This window comes from Stegodyphus dumicola, chromosome 1 (assembly GCF_044657685.1).
Source record: "Stegodyphus dumicola isolate Sdum_Otavi_A_Nest chromosome 1, ASM4465768v1".
Lineage (NCBI taxonomy): Eukaryota > Metazoa > Arthropoda > Arachnida > Araneae > Eresidae > Stegodyphus > Stegodyphus dumicola.
This window is the reverse complement of record NC_140768.1, coordinates 235,697,825-235,719,900: the sequence shown is the minus strand read 5'-3', so window position 1 is coordinate 235,719,900 and position 22,076 is coordinate 235,697,825. Positions and strand designations below refer to the sequence as shown.

The window sequence follows — 22,076 nt, the reverse complement described above, 5'->3', positions numbered from 1 at the left end:
TCAGTTAAGCCAAATTCAATACGTGTGATTTAAGGTGAAAATGCTGGCTTCTGTAAGCACGAATGGTGCCTTCTGTTAACTTAATGGTGGTTCCTTCTGTTAATGAAAAGATCCTTTTCACCTTTTTACAGTCTCTGTGATACTTAAAAAGACATAGTGATATTTCGCTTTATGTCCTAAGATGTTTCGCCCATTTTATGTTACCAAAGAATACGAGATGTTATAATTTCATAAGTCCTGCTGATTAATCAAAGAAACTAGTAAATTAATCTACAGAAAGGAAAATCAGTTACTTTCATTGGCATTTTCCAAGTATATTAATCGCATAAGCTGAGTTACTGAAGGCTATGCCCCATGAGTATATAACTGTATGACTTACAATCACGACATGCTCTTAGGCTTCAGGAGTAGTTTTATGTTTAGTGAGAAGTTTTACCATACAACAAGTTTGAATGCAATTTGTTAACATTTGCTAAAGTTTAGCAGAGAAAATCTGTTATTTTTATGCCCAGAAGGAAGTTAATAGAAGATAATTTCTGAATATATTACCTTCATAAATGTTATTAACGCTAATCCCTATAGGATAAAAGAGCATCAATAACTATGTGATCGCGACACATTAGAAAAAATTAAGCAGAAAACAGGCTTGCTCTCAGATATGCCGATCATGAAATCATCTAATTATTTACTGATAATTCTCGTATAAATTAAAAAAAGATCTAAAAAAAGAACAGACCAGCACATTAAGTCATATTGAAATATGTTACCATTAAAAAAATTCCAAAGCATAAAGAGATATTTAATGTGGCAATAGTAGTTGTAATATTCCCTTCTATGACAGTGACCATCTAGCTGCTGCATATATAAAACAAATCGGATATAAATAAAAGCTCTTACCTGGTTCTTGATCTTTTGAGCTTCTAATACAGAGTAATTGAAAATTACGTAACTTTTAATTCTTTATTGACACATTATACGAAGAACAATTCACTTGACAAGACACATCTTACATATCTAGCTACATTCTAAAGATAAAAGTAAACAAATCAGTTTTAAATTCAAGGGCTCCCTATCGAACCCTATCGGCTGAGTTTACAACTATATATGACTAGTGCGTAAGGATTTATACGTTCCCTAAGATGAAACAAGTAGTTGGTTAGTGTATGTAATTGATAGATACCGAAATGATTATATTCTGATGAATTATTAAAGCACAACAGGGCCATAGAGACCTTTGGGCATTTTATTTTGGAACAAGAGACGTCAAAAATATGCAATGCCTTCGCCGGAATTCAAAGTCTGGACTTTCAATTGCTAGCCGAAAGTGTTTTTCACTTAAACTATTAAGGTATGACGTGAGGAAACAGAAAAACTGTGCACTCTATTCTACTTAATGGGTAATTGAGGAGGAGGATATCCGGTCGCCAAATCTATTGTCCACCACCTTTTAGTTCGGGCGCCTCATGTGAAAATTAAAAATAAATGAAAACGAAAATACGTGAGAGTTATTTGCTATTTAAGAATTTTTTTCTAAATATCTCAATCTATTGTGAAGCAAGTATTATTTACAAGTATACCCATGTTAAATACTTTTATTAATAAAGTGTATAGTTTAAATTATTTTTCAGAATCATTCACATTACTTACACATCTTTGAAGATCATGAAGATGATATTGATATTGATGATTAAAGTGGTAAATAATATCAAAATTATTAAAGAAATAAAACGCTTGTTGCAGTTATTAAAGAAAAACCTATTATTGTTGAACTGAGTGTAACCGAAAATCTGACTATTTTGCTCCGCTAGTAAAACTTCGCTGATGATTCGTTGACCGATGATAATCTTATGGAAGCTTTTTGAAAGCAAAATTAGTTTCTATTAGAAAATAATTCAGCATAGTATGCTGGCTTAGAATATTTCATTCAAGTTTCATAAAATCTAAATTATCAAATAATAGAGAAGAAAATATTAAGACACTGTTTCATGACATAAACCTATATACTATGTCATCACAGTGTTTCATGCAAAATGAAGTTCAATGAAGTCTTGCAAAAGGTTTCAGCTTCTAGAAAGTGGTCTAATGAAAGAAAATGAAAGTGAAGAATGATTACACTTATTTGCGCAATGATGACATTGCTTATAAGTAGTGCTTGCTAAGCTTCAAAGTTTTTCACTCCAGGTTTTCACTTGTTCACAATAAATTAAGAAATTTTGGGAGTTTTGAAATAGAAGTGAAATTCTTCCGATATCAACTACTTTACGGAAAAGGTCAGGCAGAATTTTATTCACAAATAAATTAAGAAACATAACATTACATAACATTAATAAACATACATAACATTGAATAAACAGTGTAAACTTGTTTAGTTAAAGAAAAATTTGCTTAATATGATTTTGTTTAATTTTAAAATACATTCTCTACATTACTTGCTCTACAACAATAAAAGTTATGTTATTTTATGAGCGCAAGCGAGTTAATACCTCTTTGAATGCAAAAACTAGTTTCTACTGTGCCGGTGTGTGTATTTAATTATGGCAAAGCACACTAGGGCTATCTGCCTAAGGGAAGGGATGCCTTCGTGGAGGACTTTCTAAGGTTACACATGGGGAAAACCACGAAAACACCCATGCAGCCAGCCCGTTCGCGGGATTCGAACCTCGAACCGAACTACCAGTGTTCAGCGACTTTATCGCTCGGCCGCTGGTGGGCTCTCTACTGTGCCGGACTAAACTAGTTAAAGTCAGTTATTTCAATCTCTTTGTCTGAAATTTGCTAGCCTTCGAAATAACAAAATCTACTATATGTATAAAAAATAAAATATAATTTAACATCATTATCATGAGCAATATAATATGTGAATAATTAATTGCAATAACGTAACTGGTGTCCATTTGCTTAAAACAAATTTAGGCCTTTTAGGAAGATCTTTCCAAAAAATCTGGCTGGCATTCCTAATACACTGGAAAAGTTTGGAAAAACTCCGTGTGTCATTCTTGTCGACAATCAGGAAAACAAACGTGGAACGAACTGGCAGAGTTCAGCGCTTCGTGATTTTTCCACAAATAAATTTAATGTGCAAAATAATTAAGGCAAAAAGAGTTCGTGATAATAATGATTACGTCTCCTAAAACCATTTCAGTGAAGTCTTTCTAAAAGATAAATGTAAGAAGAAAAAGAATGAAAGAGAAAAATTATTTAAACAAACTTATTTGTTAATCAAATTTAAGTGTCAGTGCTGGTCAATAAAAACTACTAAACGAGTTCAAAATGAAGAAATTTTTTAATATTTCTCAAACATAAGAAAAATATGAAGAAATCAAAAATGTATATAAATATACTAACTTTTCAATAACAGAATTATAATGAAAATATTTTTACTAGTTGCATTTACACATGATAGTGATTATTTAACACAAGATCACGATCAGTTAATTTATAATATAGGAAAACTATGACAAAGCGATAAGGAAAATACTGAAATGTATTCCACGCTGGATAATTGCAATTAAAGTTACAATTTCTGATGTTAGCCTAAAAATAACAGGCAATATATTAAAAGAGTTTGCAAATGCATGAACAAAAAGAAGTGATTAAAGAATGAATTCTTTAATCAAAACTAAAATATATGAAATTCAGAAAATGAATCATGTTTTCAAGTTGCATAAAGAAAGAAATATTTGATATTTTCTTCTTCGTACTATTATTTCTAACCTTTGATGTGTTAGAAAACTTAACTTTCATAAAAAAATTATTTTTTAAATATACGTTAATAGAGTTATTAATACAAAATAAGCTATATTTCTTTCACGCTACTTTAGAAATTTTCTGGTTCGCTTGTTAAGTAATTATGAAAATCTTTATATATGAACATTATAGCTTCTGAACGTTTGAGTATATCTACAGTATATTTCTTGAAAGCCCATAAAAATAGGGTCTCCCAACCACCCCTTAAACAAAAGGTCGTCCAAAATTGTTCTATCAAAAATACTAGAAACGACCACAGATTTTTGCGCAATGACAACAAATACCTCACATTCTTCTGGGTTGAGACTAATAAGAAACACGAGAAACAACTGAAAAGTGTTAAATAACAGCACCATTTAAAGTAACGATATATTAAATATGCATTTGAAAAACTTTCTTTGGCCTAAAAGTAAAATAATTTGAGAGAAATTTTATAATAATTTATAATATATGAAAACTATGACAAAGCGATAAGGAAAATACTGAAATGTATTCCACGCTTGGATAATTGCAATTAAAGTTACAATTTCTGATGTTAGCCTAAAAATAACAGGCAATATATTAAAAGAGTTTGCAAATGCATGAACAAAAAGAAGTTATTAAAGAATGAATTCTTTAATCAAAACTAGAAAGAATGTTTGAAGACTGAAGCATTTGTGAAAAGAATGATGTATATTAATAAAAATTATAAAGCATTTGAATCAAAATAGGCTTAAAAAAGAACATTTTAATTTTATTTTTGCACCTTCACCTAAATCGCCGAAATCGAAGAAAGAGCGGAAGCTTTGAAGGTAAGAATTATGGAAATTCTGTCATCTTACATTCTAAGCATGGAAGTGGTTATAGTAAATTTGATTTTAAAGTACAAATACTTTTGCTAGAATTACCAATTCTTAAATTTTCCTGTAAATATACTGAATGGAACAATTTGAAGTTGTATTTCGAAACATTAAAGGCAACCATCGTAAATTATAAAGATAGATTTAAAACATTCTTTGTAACTCTTGTGATTGGGGCAATAGTAAAATGAACAAAAATATTTCTACTAAAAGATACTTAGAAAAATGTGTTTTGTTTCTGCACCTTCACATTTAAATGCACCAATTGAAAGATTAAAAGATGGCTTTAAGGGACTGATGCATGGTAATTATAAACCCTATGAATAATTGCTATTAAAATATACTTAGAAGAGTGTACTTTGCGATGTATATATTGATTTAACTCCTGTGCATTGATTTATTCTGATTTCGTTTCTTTATCTTTGTTAATGCGACCACAATTATGCTTCTTGACATTCAAAAATGTTCTTAAACAGGAATTCCAAAAAGTATTTGTCGGAGAAGACAAATATAAGAGGAAATATAGAAACCTGATTTAATATAATATAAGACAAAATATAGGAACCTGATGTAATATTATATAAGACAAAATATAGGAATCTGATGTAATATTATGTAAGACAAAATATAGAAACCTCATGTAATATTATATAAGAGGAAATATAGAAACCTGATTTAATATTACATAAGAGGAAGTATAGAAATCTGATTTAAATATTTTTCTCTTACTTAATTGAAATGTTGCTTTTAATTAATAATGAAGGACTATTTAACTTGTATATACAAGAAAGAAACTACTTGAACGTACTTCTTTGATTAGTTACTGTTTAATATTAACTAAGATATTGACATATCTATAAAGTTTTAGAATGTCTTAGAATTTTTAGAATATTTAAGGGATTTTATTAAATTAATGGATAGTCTTATAGAGCGTTTTCATATAATCTGGCAAGTGTGTTTTTCATTTAGTAGTAGATATTATCTTAATTTTTTATTTAATATGTTGTCATTGTTCAGGCGTATTTATCTATGTGTATAACTAACACTATTGGCATTTCATTGACATGTATATTCTTCGAAGAACAACCAGCTTTTATTTATCTCAAGCCCATCCTATGAAAAGAACAAACAAATTCAGGTACACCTAGATAATGCGATATAAACATAAAATTAGATAGCATGGAATCTCGTGTAAAGATGTTTAATGAAATACATAAGTATAATGTTTTGTTTCGTAATAAACATTTTGCTGTTTCAAACGGAATATAACTTTCTAATATAGACAGAAAAAAGTTTACAAAGTGTAAAATCGTACTGGAGGTAAAAACCACTCGTGTATAGATTTATTAATGACTTATACGTAAACTTATAAAACAATATAGAATCTAAAACTAATAAATAACAGTATAAAGTTTACAAATAGCTACAATAACCATGCTTATAGTTGCTGAAATCGCAATAGGACTGGAAGATGGCTATCAGCTTCTTAATCATAATATTAACCATTCAACTCAACATCGTAACCGCAACCCAAATCTAAATCTAATCGCGATCCTCAACCTAATCGCGATCGTAACTGCAAGTAGTAATAATCACGAATCTTTAAAACTTGGAGTAAACATACACTAAAAGCTACTATGAATAAACATTAAGAAATAATTTTTCAAAATATAGTTTACTTAACTGCAAGTATATATAACGTCAGGAAAGAAATGCGCATGTGCAGTATAATTCTATAAAAGTATGAATCTGGGCGGAGAAAAGTGATAACAACATTGCTCTTATTCAAAGCAGGAATACGAGATCTTGTTTGGTAAGCATTATAATTACTCTGAAATCGCTAATTTACTCATTTTGCGTAATATATGCCTATTAAGAGGCATGAATATATTTTTATTTATGAAATACTCTTTCAAAGCAGTCTTAACATAATAGACTTTACAAATTATTGAACTTTAATATTTCCGGAATACTCATTTCTTTGTACCGTTAGGATAGTAAAGTAAATTTACACAAAATCTTATTTTAATAAATGTTTATTTTTGAAATACTTAGTTTATTTTTGCTTGATTATTTTCCTTTTTTCCCCAAAAAAACTAAAAGTAGATGTTATTCAAATATGAGTGTAATATGTTATTTGCAGCATTACAACAAATGTGTTGCCCAGAAAATTTCTTCATTTATTTACTCTAAAAAGCGGGAACAATTTGCATGAATTACTAATATAAATTTTAACCGAAATTATAATTTTTCGACTGGTATGCTATTTTATAAAAATAATGTATATGAATTACTATATTCTTGTAACCTTCAAAATTTCTCTGAAATTTCAGGTGCTGCTAAGATGTGTTTATAAAAGATTAGATTTTCTAGGGAATGCGTTGTACATATAACACATTAGAAGTGTTTATTTTAAAGAACTTATTCCTCTTTATTATATTTGTATGTAATAATGTAAGAAAGTATATTGAAATTATAACGAATTGTTTGTACGTATAAAATTGTATACTATAATTACTGTGAAAATTAAATTTATCGTGTACTGCAAAACATACTTGTTTGTTTAAGAACATCACGTGCAAATTTTATTAGAAGAGTATAATATCAGGTATGACCAGACTGCTGTTCTACGATGTCTTACCTACAGCTCGTACGATACTTGCAGTTCTTTGGGCCTTTTAAATTCGATTCGCTTGCATCAAACAGTAGTTTATTTTTCGAAATATAAGCTCATTTTGAAATATAAATAATACAATCACGCATTTCGTTTTTAAACACAAATTTAATTTGTTATGTATGTAATCATTTAATCGATTTCAAACTTCAAACCGCACTTTTATTGCCAGAATAAAAAAAATCCAAATAATTCCGTTTTTACTAACTACTATCACGGTCATGTTGCTTTTAAAGCAGATAATGACCATTAAAATAACACAAAATAAATATGCAAATGGGAAGACACCTTAAAAAGTAATGCTGTAAATTACTTTTTCTCTCAGACTAATTACATTTCAGACAGTTTCTGCTTTTGTGTAACAATTACTTTTGCTTCACAACAATGGTGATCCAATGCATTGGAAAATTTTCTGTTTCTTGTAGAGTACTACTTTTATTCAGTTCTTGTATGGTATGGACAGCTGCTGAAGAAACCTTCACGCAGGGCTGTTTCAGTTTGGGAAAGTGTTTGAAATTTAAGGGTTTAATGGTTAGTGAGGTAGTTTCCTGCTCGTACTGGTCAGGAGACTTGTTACAACTTTCTCTTGTGAGGGTGTCCTTCAAAATTCGTTTCCCATCCCTAAGCAAATCGAGTGATTTTAAATGCAACTTTATCCCAAATTTTGCACCTTTTCACAGTAATATACTGGAGTTAACATGTTTTCCACATGAAACTCTATATTTCGTAATAATTCCTTAATAATCCTTGGCAGACATTTGCATTTATTTTACCAGTGGTTGAGCATTTTGAAATTTTGAAATCGCAGGGAGAATGGACTTCTCCACAGGATTGACTAAAATTTCAATGCCAGCCATCAATTGCCATGATTCGGGACAGAAATGCTTCACCTTCATGATCAATTCTTCTTTTCAATAACGTTGCATCAAGAAATGAGAGAACAAGCAATGAGGTTTATAAACAAATCAAAATATGTATTTTTATGTTATAAATGAAAAACTATTTAAAGAAGTTTTAATTGCATTCAAATTACTTTACAATTCATTCTCAGTTTCAGGTTTCTATTGTACATTTTTAAGTATATATTTGGAACTCTCATGACATCTGTACTTAACTAATTTAATTCTTTAGAGTAAAATCAAAGATGTCAAAAAAGAAATAATCAAATTCGTTAAAGTACCAAACTCAATTCAAGCAAACTGGAAGGTTTGCTGGAACTGGTGACAATGCTTTAGCATCAGAAATTTAGAGAAAATTCTTATATTAAAAACAAATTTACAAAGATGTCGTGACAAGCTTGATACATGTTCTATTCTTGAAAATTTTGATGAAGAATATGAATTCAAAAACTTATGTGAGTTTCAGGATTTAGCAGATATATCTAAATCTACTTGATAAATCTCTGCTCAATGATAATAAGACGTTGAAATCTGCCACATCCTAAGTGCATGTAAAGATTCCAGCGTACTGTCTTCCATCCTTTTCAAGCCAGCTTGAATCCAGTTTGAGTTTTAAATCTATAGTTTTATGTTCATTTGGTTCTAACGAATCTCTCACTGATATTAAAAAATTGCAACATCTTCAAAGTGCAGTTTCGTCTGATTACTGACTTGTTAAAGGATTCGCAATAACCTCTGAGAATTACAAAAGTACTCTTGACACTTTAATCAACAATATGATAATCATAGGTATTTTCTCAGTGTAGAAAATTATTTAATCTAAAATTGGTTCAAACCAACATCTGATTCCGTTCGAATGATGATAGATATCAGCAATGAAGTAATTCGGAATTTTAAAACGCTTACTCTAGAATGTAATCAGTTAGTGAAATTTTGGTAATTACTTATTATAGCGGTTCCCAAAAATTTAATCTCTAATCAAGCGAGATGTAACATATAGCGAGGTATAAGAACACGTGACGAGATTTCGGCGAGATATTTTGGTAGATTAGCGATTTAATCTTGGAGGCCGCTATAATAAGGAAGTAGTGGAATTTTTTCTGATATATGTGTTGCACGGTAAGCTAAAATATCACTTAAGATTAAATGGAAATTAACGCTAGAGGATAAGAATTTTCCATCTTTAAAACATTTTCTTTCATTTTTAGGAAAACAAGTGCTTCAGAGTGTAAAGGGAAATTATAATTATTAAGACAGATCAGTAAAATCCATTAACAAAACTTCTGCTCTTAAAACAAGTGTAAAATTGAGCAGGGAAGTCTGGTCTACTTTGCCAATTACCATGCCTTGAAAATTTGAGAGAAATTTCTTAAAAGGAATCTTCGTACGAAAAGCACCCCTTTGTTTTAATTGTCTGAGAGCAAATAAATGTGTTTCCTCATGCCAATTCACTACATCTTGCAGAGCGTATAAACAGTATAACCTCGCACCATTTTTCACATCTTTCGAACTGAAAAACATTCAGCTGAACGTCATTTACAGTCTATCCCATCCCCAAATGAATCTTTATGTCAAACTTCAGCTAGCACCTCCTAAGAGCAGTAATTTTGCTTCATAGGAAATGTAAAGAATTCTAGTTTAATTTTGATTGCAACGGCTGTTATAAGACTACAAAATAGTCAAGGACAGTTTCTTTAATGCCGTGGAACGAAACCAAGTTATTCACATTGAGAATAGAAGGCTAAAGGCAAAATGGAAAATTTATGGAAAGGGAAATGGCCTAAAATTGGAGAAAAAGGATAAATTAAATAAAAAGGAAATGAATTAAATAAGAAAGTGAATGGAAAAGGAGAAAGAAAATTAAAAACATGCGATAAAGATCGATTAGAGAAAGTTGTATAAAAGGGAAAAGGGGGAGTAACAGTAAAAAATCTTCATCTATTCATCGTATAATAGATTTGGTATAGAAATACTCATTTTTTTAGTAACACAGATAACATTAACTAAAATATTCACTAATAATAACTGTAATAATACAGTCAAAACATTGTTATACCTCCGAACTTGATCATTTTTAAACAACAAGATCTTGAAAATATTAATTAGACATTGTTTCTGAAAAAATTACTTTATATTCTTAAATGCATAATGCTTTATCCTTTTAGATTAAAGTTACCTATGAGCAACATAGAAAAGTTGAAATCAACTCTAGCATCTTTCTTAACTTTCAAATTTATTGAAACAAAACTGAAAGAAACTGAAAAAGACACTCGTGGTAAAACGCGTAATTACAATCCGCCTGATTCCTGAAATATTATTAAATTCATAGAAAATTCCTTTAACCAAAGTAATTTTATTCAAAATACTAAAAAACTAATTTTATTACTAAAATGGAGGGCGGGACACTTAAAGCTAAAAAAAAAACTTTATCGATACCTTCCAAAGTTTTCTATTATTAAAATATTATGAATGAATTTTTTACATATAAATTACCTTCTAAACCTCTGTAAACTTTCATGACTGATTTCTTGCATCTAATTTTTGATCAAGTAATTTACAAAAGATGTCGCCCAGACGGGAAAGTGGTTAGTGACTCTGACTGCCGTACCAAAGGGCCCGGCTTCGAATCCCGAAGAAGGCATGGATGTTAATTGTCTGTCGCTTCATAGGTCGCAACGGTGATCCATCTATTAGGTGCCTCCATAAAAAAGTGACCACAGCTTCCAGTCTTAGTAGCGTCCAACGTCTAATAATGGCCGGTGCCCGCCATTGAAAAACGTTCAAGAGATCTCCCGTAATAATAAAATTTATTTACTGCTTCAAATGAGCATAGTTTCAAAGAATAATCCGTTACCACTCAAAAACGTAAAATCACTATTAAAGCTATCCATTTGATTTTGAAAATGCAATACAAAAGTATTATAAGTACTAAAACGTATACTCTGTAGCAATCAATCTATTCGTCCGAAAACAAGTATTAATGAACAAGAAACAAAAGCTTAATTTTGAAATTGCAAATTTTGTCAATAATTAATGATTCGAATGCATTAATCAAGTTAAATAAACTGTATGATAACCTATGAATAAAATTAAATGCATTGGTTTTCGAAGAGCTGCAATAAGCTAACCCTACATGTGACCTGATGCAAGAGAATTATAAGTGGAACTGTTAGAAAAATATTTTTTAAACAAAAACAATCGTTAATATCGCATAGTACGATTAACCTAATGTCTTAAGGGAAGAAATAAGTTTTACTTCCACAGTTTGCCGTATTTTGTGACAGTCGATACTATTTTTTGAAGGCGATAGCATAAAACCCAATTAAGTCTGTCCGCCAGGTTATTCAACTGAAGCTGGTAGTGGAAGTTCAGATATTTTTTAAGAGCTGTATGTTTTATAGCATTTTAGTTTCAAAGATAAAAGACAAGAAAATGAAAAAAGTATTTTTCAGATGCTAAATGTAATGGTAGATATAGGTATAGATATAGATATATATATAGATATAGATAACATAAACTAAAACCATGATAAACCGAAAGTTATTGGTTTGGAGTTTATATTTATTGTTTAGTGTAGCATTTTATTTTAAAGATAAAAGGCAAGAAAATGAAACAAATATTTTTCAAATGCTAAGTGTAATGGTAGATATAGATACATATATATAACATAAACTAAAACCATGATAAAACCGAAAGTTATTGGTTTGGAGTTTATATTTATTGTTTAGTGTATTACAGCAAAAGTTCTCTAATGCGTATCAACGTTTTTAGAAAGTGAAGGTAGATTTGTTTTATTTTTCTAATGATTTTTTTGCTTATTTTCTCACATGCTATTACCAATTTATTTTACTAAAAATTTTTGAAAGAATTTAAGTTTTTTTCTCTCTATGAGGGAAATGCAAATTACGGTACCAAATACTATATATAGCAACGCACATGCAGAGACTTGTAAAAGGTATGTTACTTGAGAAAATGTATATATCTGAAATATCTATGAGCATGTAATGATTAAATAGTAAAAACTATTTCAAATATATCAGTGCGTAGGCAGAGAAGTTTATAATAGTCATGTAAATGTAACGTTATTTGAGGATATGTGTATATCCTAAATTTCTGTGAATGTGTAATGTTGAAAAGATAGGAAATACTTCGAATATACCTATGCAGATGTAAAGAACTGTTTAATGTTTATATGAATTAAATGCAATATCAGGGACTGTTACAGGAATTTTCCAGTGAAATTTTAAATAGAACATTATAGCAATTTTTAATAAAACTTAAGAGCTATAAATTAAAATATTTGAATGTGTAATGTTTGCGACCATCACCATTTTGTTTCTAATTTAAGATTATTTTAGTAAAAAGTTCCTCGGTATCGAAACTTTTAGCGTTAACCATTTGTTTATTTATTTTTGTGTTGTATTATTGTTGAGTAATTTCTGAAAATAAATAATATCATAGAAAACTATATACAATTCACAAATTACAAATTTTGAAATAGGGTTAAAAAGTGTCTTGACGTTTTATATTATTTAACTAAATTCATTATATTACAATTTTGGATATAGTTTATATTTATTCAGTTTAAAAGAAAAAATTCATCTTTTGTTAGAGATAGTTACAAGAAGAAGTTTTTTTCCTAAATTATAATCCACTTAATTATATATCAGTATCTGAACAGTCAGCGTTTAGGTTTTTATAAATAAATTATACTGATGTTGAAATACAGTTATTTCTAGAAATAACAAATATTTTCCAAATATATGCAGTAAGAAATGTTTTTTTAAAATCAGCATTTCGAATATCCAATTAAAAGAGAAATTCACAAAAGGAAGAGGGAAATATTTAGTAATTGTTTCAATTACCAATGTTTATTTTCAAAAGAATTCAAGACGAGAAACTGCGCTCTAATTCGTTTATTAAGAATATATTCCGGAAAAATTTTGAATTACTAATATAATAGTTATTATTTTATTTTATACTAGAAAGCCCGGAGGTCATACGAAATGACCGCTGTTCTAGATATTATAAATTGTAATTAAAATGATTTGTGCAAAGCTGTCTACTGATTCAAACTGAATTACCCAGAGCAGGCGGCGAAGTTTGCGCTGCACTGCACGGGGAATAAAGTAATTTACAGTTACGCAAACAACCAATAAACTATCGGCGACAAACACTTAAGCCCCATATATATACGACTATATTTATTAAGCGTGAAATGTTTACATGTACCATTTTATATAAAGTTATTTGTTAAAGTGCTCTTCTTATGAGAAAATATGACCTTTTAGATAGTCCTTACGAGTAACTTTATCCCCCTTTTTCGTTACTAGATGTAGTTATTTCGAAGCAACCTTCTTCAGGCAAATTGCATAAAACGACTGTTATCAGAACGCCTTTCATTGAAGGCTTTGAAAAGAAAGTTTGCTCATACACACGTATGAGGAAAGTTACAAAAATTTCTTCGCAGCCACCTCTGTATCATTATGAATTGCAAGTTGGGTAAAAATTACTTTTGTTTTTAGCCAATGCGGTTTGGGTGAAAACTATAAATTGAGTAAAAATACTAAACTACTTTTATCTACTAAGAGAAAGAGCAGAAAAGCGAAATGCCATGTAAAACCTAAGTGAAAAGCCATCTTATCTAACTTCTAACGCTTTGTAACTTGCTCGTACGGAACAACGCATCTAATTTAACACCGATATAACGATGTTCGTATAAATATGTGGTGTACTATGAAGAATTCTTAATTTCTAACTTACGAAAACTGCGCTTTTAGAGCTCGGAGACTTTGATCCAGCAGATAAGTACTTTTGAACATTTCTTACTTAATCAGAGTGAAAAAATGATAAAAACAAAAATCCCAATCAAGATTAGAGGATTTGAAATGGGCATAAATACTTGTGATAGAATGTCGATACTGCCAAAATAAAAAATGACAAATGCGATTAAGATTAATTATTAGAGGCATTAAGATTTTTTTTTTTTTTTTGAAACAGAAGAAATGAAAAATGAGCAGTGCCCTCGCTGGGACTTGAACCACGGACCTCTCGAATACGCACCGATACTGCTAGCCATTACACCACGAAAGCATGCTAAGAAGGCGGGAGAAATACCTTGTATACTCCACTTTTTAAAGGGCGAGTGGGGATTAGGGGAACCTAGTCGCCAAATCCTGATGGTGGAGAATCATCATCCACCACCTTTTTAAGTTCAGGCGCCACTTATAGAGTCTTCGTGTATTTTTTGGGAGCATACACTCTTAAAACCTATGTCAAAGACTGAGTAGCGATTTCTAGCTATGTCTTTAGGAAATAAATACTGCAGAAGAAAGGTTTAAATAATCTTTTTATTTAAATAAAATTAAAACTGATGCTCGCACTTCGTGCTCTTAAATCACCACCATTTGTTGCTGCATAACAGAAGATAAGAATGTAATAATTCAATAGCAAATTAAGATGACCTAATGACTGGCTCCTTAGCTTAACTAACGCTAAATCGGCTGCACATAGCAAAGCCGAACAGAAAAATATCAGTATAAACTGAAAGATGTCGAACACCGAAATAGAGAGCTCATTTTAAATTCACAGCATAAACATCGGAACTAAGTTCGCTACTACTCTGTTGAACTCCTGAAATGCAGCTTAAATACTGTTTCTGAAACACGTTTAGAATTTACATCTACGTCATACAAAATTTACATTCCGACAGGAAACTGAAATGAGGAGAAACAGGAAAGTCAAACTAAAAATAACTGGTTAGAATAAGTTAAAATATTATGGAATAAGAGACTGGTAGATTTTAAAGCTTGTGGATTTTGCATTTCTGGAGAAAAAGGAATTTTTACTACCGCATATTTCCTATATAAGCCAAGAACTTTAGAAACTTTTTCTGAAGTTAAATTATGGAATCCACTTATGTACGGATCCGCTAACCTCCTAATCATAGAACTGCCCAACCCTATCTTTTCAGTGGGTATATATTGCATATGTAATTGTATCTGCTTCCTGAAGTTATTGATTAGACTAAATCAAATTAAGTGATTAAATCCTAAAAGGAAAAGAAAATGATCGAAATGCGGTCGTTTTCTTTCATGGCATACCAAAGGATATGAATTAAAATGTGCAGAAATAAAAAATTATAAAAATAAATACAGTGAGAAACAGCAAGTGAACAAAACGCATCAGAAAAACCTTGCTATTTGTTTTTGAAATTTTTAATGATCTACTAAACGGAACAAAAACTGTATAGCCATTAGGTTATTTTCGAAGCAGTATATGTACTTAATATGCAATGTCGTCGCCGGGACTCGACCCTGGGCCACTTGAATACAAGCCGAATATGCTACCGTTACACTACAAAGGCATGCACAAAAGAGGGAGAAAAGTACCTTGTAACATAAACATCTCAAATTCTCAAATGCCAAGATCTGATGCTATTCCCCACGCAGTGAGAATTTTTTCTTTCGTGCTTCGTTAATGGAACAAATTACGCAGATAAGAAAAGAATACGTTCTTTTAACATTTTTTAAAATTTATTTTTGAATGATATATCCAATTCGTAATTTTAATAATTATTTTTACCATTAGCGTAATTATTTAAAGGTATTTCTATATATCCATATACTATAATTTCGATACAAAATAAATTTTTCAAGACATCTATCTACCATCCCAACGACAAGATTGTTTCACCTTCTGATTTATTCCTTATATACTTACAAATTGAAAGTATTTTTGCGAATTTTTTCTGGAGATTTCTCAAAAATTTCACAATTTATACAAAAATTAAAAATTATATCTTTCTCTAAAAATGTAAAAAAACTTTCAGGATACGATTTAGGTTATTTGATTATGGCAAAGCACATGACGGTTACTTTCTTAAAGGAAGAGATGTCGTCGGGAAGGCATTTCTAGGGAAAATTGTCTGGTATTCCCTTTACTCATGGGAAAACCACGAAGAGCAACTATGTATCCAGCCCGTTCGACTGAGATCAATCCTGGGTCGAACTCCGAAAATTCAGCAGCCTTAACCATTTGGCCGCTGGTGGAGCATTATTGATTTGAAAAACAAATAGAATCCATTTAGGAATTACTCTTAAATGAAAGGAAAGAATGTAAATGTGTAAAATATATGTATAATAAATTAAGTAAATCGATTGTAAACTGAGCTCTTAGAATTTCTGACTGGCAGACAGCGAGAACAGTCTGAATCTAGAAGTGTGCTGTCTTGTAACATTAAATCTTTCTATCCACAAAGACGAAAACAAAAAAATCATAAGCGCCGAAATAAGTGAGAAAGTTTCATTATGGAGTAAATTATTTTCCTAACATAAGCTTATCTCATTTAAAAAACAAACTTATCATTTTACTTTCAATATAAAATTCCATAGTCTCGAATACTCACTGACAGAACAAACAACATTAACGCTGAAACATTAAGTTTCATTTGCAGACAAATGCTGTAATATCCGACCTCCCAAACCATCATTTCTTGATAGCAGTCTAAAGCGTATCTATAGTTGCTAAGAGACAACAAGATAAAAGGAAATTATTTTTGGCCAAGAATTCCGACTATTCCTAAGCATCATAATGATAGTCACAAACAGGAATAAACCCAAATCGAGTCAATTTCTTTTCATAAATTGTCTTCTTCTTCTGATCCGGCGTGTTTTTGTTACATACCCACAGCTACCCTTAATTTCAAATATGCATTATACAGCTTCCTTAGATCGGCATTATTTTACTGAAGTTCCGGCTACATTCAATAAATGATTTGGTCTCATGAAATATCAACAGCGTTTTTCCAAGCCAGTTGCCATTTTGCTGTACTATTGCAGGGTTACCTAACAGGGAAGCTTTGAACTCTACTAATGACAGAATATTCTAAAGGATCTTCTTTCCTGTTATGTAATTGAAATTAATTTTGCATATTCCGATGAAATTTGTGCTTAATGCCACTAAAATATAACTGGAACGTTCTATAAAGCATGTTACCTCTGAGACTGTAAGATCTCAGTTCGCACAGAGAGACTACGGTGTCAGGCTTCCCAAGTCCTATAGGTTCTTCTGTTATCTCGAGAATAACGAGCTACCCGTACTACCTGCACAACGTTTTCCGGCTCTTTGAGATAAGGTCTCTATGGACGCTTGACGATGCATCAGAGCTCAAGTCGGATGCAGCTTGGAGCTTGGAGGTGCAAGGGAGAAGGAGTGACCAGCTGTCACATGCGCAGTAGCAGTTTCTTCGATAGGAGCGCTTGGAGCTGCATCGTGAGTTGAAGTTAATACATAATATACAACATATAATTTAAAAAAAAAAAAAAAAAAAAAAAAAAAAAAAAAAAAAAAAAAAAACAATAAATTTTAAATAAAAGAGAAAAACTATATAAAGTTTGCAGAGACAAATGCAAATCAGTTCCATGAATAACTCGTAAGTACTAAATTAGAACATTTTCTTCCATATGCAACTTTTGTGGCATTAACGTCATATGAAGTTCCTAATTTGTACAATAGGTAGAACGTACTGAAATACTGTACAGATTTTGCTTATTTAGGACGTGATATTTGTGAGCAGGACCAATACTCTGATAAAATCACATCATAAATAGATTGGAAAGTTTCACGGCATCTTGTTATATAAAACAATTAAGTAACATTTAGTAAACATTAAGTAAAACATTTGATCTTATGAAAAGCCAACAGATTTTTCCCGACAGTCCGATAAAAAGTTATATGTATGTCTTGTTTTGAATTAGCCAAGTCCTTATGCCAACAAAACGAGAAATCAGTCTTAGCTTAAGTAAAGGTATACTATAGTCAGAAAAATTTCAGAAGGTAAAGAAAAAAAAGTATTTTTCATATGAATTTTAACGGCGGGGTAAAAAAAAAGAGAGAGAGAAGGAAATCGAACTTTTTCCGGCTAAGCCTTTTTTATGCTGCAGGTTACAGCACAACTTAACCGCGAAACACTAAACTAAAATAGAGATACAAAATTCTTAAGGAACTTTTTTTCCCTATGATATGAAGAAAATCATTGCAAGCAATAAAAGGCTATTATAATTGAAAGAATATTTTGGACAATTCTGTATTTCGAAGAAGCTGCACTGTTTAGTCGAGTAGGTGTAGTATAATCTGGCAACGTGTATGCGCAGTTTTCCGGCGTAAAATTATAGAAGCTTCAAATTGCATGCGAAGTGTTGAAGTGAAGAATATTACTTCTCTGATCTGCATAGTGAGATTATTTCAGAAGGTAAAGAACTCTTAAGTGATAATTAATATATTTAAATTTGGGAGTAAGTAATAATTAGTTTGAACTTTTAAATTACTTTTTGTTCAGTTTATATAAAATTTGACCATCAAGAAGTCAGCGTGAGATAGTTATAGCCTTAATAGAGGATTTAAGTTTTTGTTATTGAAATTTGAAGAAATTCTATGAATTACATATTGAAATAAGTTGAAAGGCATGTTTAAATATTTGGTATGCCCTACATCAATAGATTATTTCACTCGCATTATATTTGCTTTTGGTACCGATATACAAACAAAAGCAATAAAAATACCATAAAATACTAAACAAACAAACGTTTAGTTAAAACAACTAAAATAATGTTCATTTTTAATGTAATTTAAACTAAATATAATATAAAAAGGACTATAAGTAATTATAAACTGCACTGCATCAAACATGTTTTTGCTGTTTGGAAATATGTTTGATGTACTGCTGGGGTTTGATGTGACATAAGCAGCATGTCTTTGATGGTTCATGAACATCAAACAACAAATGTTTAACATAAAGTTACTTTTCATCAATTTGAAAATTTTTATAAGGATATTTTTTTCTTTATGGGGAAAAACTCCGAAGAAATTCCAAAATTATTACATTTCTAATTACATTCAAATTACACAAAAAATTATTACATTCTATGTATAATTTTAAATATTATACTTTTAAAGTCATAATTTTCAAAATTTAATTTAATTTGATTTCCATAAATATAAATAAAAAATTACACCTGAAAATTACTCGTCAAATTTTGGATTTATGCTTCTATTGAAATACTGTAAGAACGTCTCTTTTATAAAATCTAGTTTTAAATTGTGTTTTATATGTTTCATAGAGGTGCAAATTTCAAAATGAGTACTGTATTTATTATAAAAAACAATTTGCTTTGGGGAACATTTTAATTGTATTTTAGTGTTATCATGCAAAATTTCACTGAAATAAACAAAAATAATTTCAAGTAATAATCAGATTTTTTTCAGTGCACATTTATAATTAGATATTATTTATTACTAAAATTTTAATGTAATAAGAAGTAAGAATATTACATATCACACAAATTGAGAAAGATTATTTAATTCCTTCCCATCGAACTTGAGAATATCACAGGTAAACGATTTTACTCTTGAATATCAGGATATTCTTGAGAACACATTTTCACTGTTGTGTCAGGATATTTCATCCAAAAAAGTTGTTTCATGATTATGATCATATGTCGGGATGCATATGAGCGAACTGTACAGTGTTAGGACTATTGAGGATTAATTTTTTATGCGGTTATTTATAAGTGAATGGCAACAGTGATTACTGCTCAGTGTTTTAATTCTTTCTCTGTTATTTAAGAAGTAATTTTGGTTTTGCTATTTGATGCTATTACGTAAAATAAAATATATGACACTAATATGATTTACAAAATTACCATTATGCTAGCAGACATCCGTGATTCAAATAATATAACTGAGTTATATTTATTTTTGAAAATTTAATGTGAATAGAAATTTTCTAAAATAAATAAAAGAAGCAAAATGGTTGTGAATGAAAATGATGTTAGATGTATTTAGAAGTTAAAATATTAATTAAGACACAATAACACGCCGAATAAATACTAATTCAGAAGTCAAACAACAAAAATCAGCGTTAACTTTGTAAACATAACGCTGATTTTTGTTGTTTGACTTCTGAATTAAGTTAAAATATGCTGGAACTTTCAAACATTGATAATACTTAAATTATCTATTTTCATAACATAGTAACAGGGTAGTAAAATTTGTGGTACTTAAGATAAACCTAAAACATTAGACAAGGATTTCAAAATATATACTTTCTACTGCAGATAAAGGTTTTCTGGTGCTTATATTAAATTGCATTTATTCAAAAGATATGTTTGATACATTATGGTTTTCATATGAAAGAGATTTTGATCAACAATACTACAGCACCCGAGATTTTTTAATATAAAATATGAAGAAAGAATAGATTAACCTCCTGTGCTCGTGAAGTGTAATCACAAGTTTATAGGCTGAGATCTTTGAAATACCAAATTGAATAAAGATGGTAATTTTTTAAATTTTGGTAATTTTGTTTGTTAAGTGTAAATATTTCATTAGTGCATGGAAGTCAATGCTAACTGTTGACAAAACGTTAACGAATTCAATAAATAAAACTTTAATGAATTAATTTACAATGCATGTTTAATGAATTAATTTCTTTTATTACAATGCATGCAATGTAATAAAAAAAAGTCAACTGAGAAGAGTTATTTCTAATGTAAGAAAACTGGCCAGTCAGCTAATTCTTGTAGATAAAAATTCTTTTAAAATAAACAGTCTAGTAAAGTATGTAAGAAAAGTAATCATAAGGATAAATATTGTTTCCTAGGTTAGTACTAATTATCAACAAGTATAATTTTTAAGTGTAAATTAAAGGACTAATAATGATATAAGAAGTGCAGTTGGGTAATTGATTCAGGTTCATCATCACATACGGTTAACAAATATATATATATACATATATATTTGTTATTTGTACCATATATATACATATATATATATATACCGTATATACCCGCGTATAAGTCGACCCCCCTTCCACATAAAAATTTCGTAGAAAATAAGAAACCCGCGTATAAGTCGACCCCCCACTTCCGAAATCGATCGAGAAACTTCGAAAAAAATTTTTTAAGTACTACATTTATTCAAAATCATGTGAGAAAAAAAAGTAAATATACGATAAAAAATACCTAGGTAAATAAACAAAATCAAAATCCTTCAACGTCCGATTCATGGTTAGATTCGCCAAATATTTCATAGAACTCTTCTGTCGTCATTGGCTCGTCATACATATTTTCAGTCTCGAACTCTGTATTGTTACAATCACTACTAGAGCCTTTGTCGTCATTTTCACTTTCAAAAACAGCATCATCTTCCGTGCCGTCTAGTTCGTTGCTAATACAACATTTTTTAAATGATTTTGTAATCATTTCAGAGGGTATTTCGTTCCAAGCATCTTTAACCCACTGAGCAATTAATGTAATATCGGGCTTTTTATTGTTCGGGAACCGAAAATTCTTTGGTTTAATCGAAACTTACTCTAGTTAAAGTATGAAACTCTGTGATTAGTTCGCCACATAATTTAAGTCATGAAATTACTTCAAGTAAGTGAATTATTTGATAAGTCGTCCAATTTGAGTGCGGGAAGAAAACAACTGCATTATATAAAGAAATTTTTGAACTTCCGATTCTTTTACCCGCGTATAAGTCGACCCCCACTTTGAAGTATTTTTTTTGTCCAAAATATCTCGACTTATACGCGGGTATATACGGTATATATATATATATATATATATATATGTGTGTGTGTGTGTGTGTGTGTGTGTGTGTACATCATTAACCTATGGTGTACTGTTAACAAATTCTAAAAATATTAGGTCAGAAATTTCTTCAGCTAAACGTCTCAGTCTATGTAAAATAAAGTAAAAATTCATAAATGTGTTTTGAATTATGTCTTGTCCCACAGCTAAGTGAGAACTTTTTATCAGTATGAACTGTAACTAATAATGATGATGAAGTTAAAGTTAAGTAAAATTTAAATATAAAAAGAAATTAAAAAAATTTACAAGGATATAGAAATGAAAA

The 22,076-nt window shown here is 30.1% G+C and overlaps 1 protein-coding gene across 4 annotated transcripts in view; it reads left to right on the top strand.

The window, feature by feature from the left end:
- Positions 1-6,172: 6,172 nt before the first annotated feature.
- LOC118185484 (uncharacterized) overlaps positions 6,173-22,076 on the top strand; it is a 68,281-nt gene continuing 52,377 nt past the window's right edge. For 2 of the 4 annotated variants that reach the window (XM_085826521.1, XM_085826525.1), the window contains exon 1: positions 6,173-6,399. The gene's annotated coding sequence lies outside the window, so the exon portion shown is untranslated. Of the gene's footprint in view, positions 6,400-16,952; positions 17,433-18,317; positions 18,412-22,076 lie in introns of those variants that run through there. The other 2 variants (XM_085826536.1, XM_085826529.1) reach the window with 2 other exon arrangements.